Source organism: Cicer arietinum, chromosome 4 (assembly GCF_000331145.2).
Source record: "Cicer arietinum cultivar CDC Frontier isolate Library 1 chromosome 4, Cicar.CDCFrontier_v2.0, whole genome shotgun sequence".
NCBI classification, from domain to species: Eukaryota; Viridiplantae; Streptophyta; class Magnoliopsida; order Fabales; family Fabaceae; genus Cicer; species Cicer arietinum.
The window spans coordinates 24165484-24166868 of record NC_021163.2 but is presented as its reverse complement, the minus strand read 5'-3'; positions in this window follow the sequence as shown (position 1 = coordinate 24166868).

Genomic DNA, 1385 nt, shown 5'->3' with positions numbered 1-1385 from the left:
CCTAACACGCAAGTCCTACAAATAATTTAAATATATAATTATTTATGATATTGATAATGATAAATATTTAATAATATAATTTAATAAAAAAATTATTTTTTTGTTTATAATTTTTTTATAGTATATAATAAATGATGAAATAAATTAACTTGTTGTGGGTATAATTATAAGATTTTATTTCACTTTGTTTTATCCTTTAATATAATTTTTATTTTCAAAGTTTCATATGCAGTAATGATTTATTTTAAAAAACAAATTCTATTTAATTTACTATTGTAAAATAAATATTTCATTTTCTTATGATATCAACAAATGTAGAGGTAAATATGTAAAAGTAACACTTTTTAAACAAATTTATTATTAGAATAACTTTTTTTTATTTTTCATGAATTTGTTGGAGAGACTTATAATATAAGACGAAATAAATACATTAAATAAATATAAATGAGTGATGTGTTAACCCATAACAAATTTAGATTTTATAGATGCTCTAATACAACACTCTATATGTTAACAATCATGTTTAAATTATATGACATTAATTATGCCATGTTTGAAGTACTTGTTGTTATAAAACTTACAACTTTGAACAATCATGTTTAAGTTATATGACATTAATTATGAGATATTTGAAGTACTTGTTATAAAACTTACAACATTGAGAGCTAGTAAGTTGTATAACTCGTGATTGAATAATTAATTAGTTGGATTCAAGTGAAAAAGATATAATAATATTTTTGTTAATTTATTTTTATCAAATATTGATATTCACCATTTATCTCACATGCAAAGTGAAATATATTAATTTGAGAGTGATATAGTATGAATCATTAATTAAATGATATAGTTAACAAAAAAATAATTAATGTTGCATTAAAAATTAGAAAATTATTATTAGTGTCACTTTTAGTTTCTAGAGTAGTTTTATCTGTTTTTTCTTTTAGTTGTATGATCAAATTGACATAGTTAATAAGAATAATTGAGTAAACATGTGCATCACTTTTAAATTATTATTATTCAATTTACATTTATAATAATAAAAAACACAAATAGTTAATAAGAATAATTGAGAAAAATTGACATTAACGTTATTTCATTTGTCATATTTTTTATTTAAAATGATCCAATTCGACGGTTATTGTGGAAATAATGAAGTACTATTTTTTCGTGTTTTTAAATTTATTTGAAGTGTTGAGGTCAATTACCTGTATTTCATTGTAAGTTCATTACATATATCTGTTTTCTCTATTTGTGTTCAAAATCTTTAATGAATATTTTCGATATTAGATTTTACTTTGAGAAATTTGTTAGGACCGGATAGATTTGGAATTCTAATTCCTAATTAATTACAATGTTAATCTGCATATTTAAGTAAATAATTTATC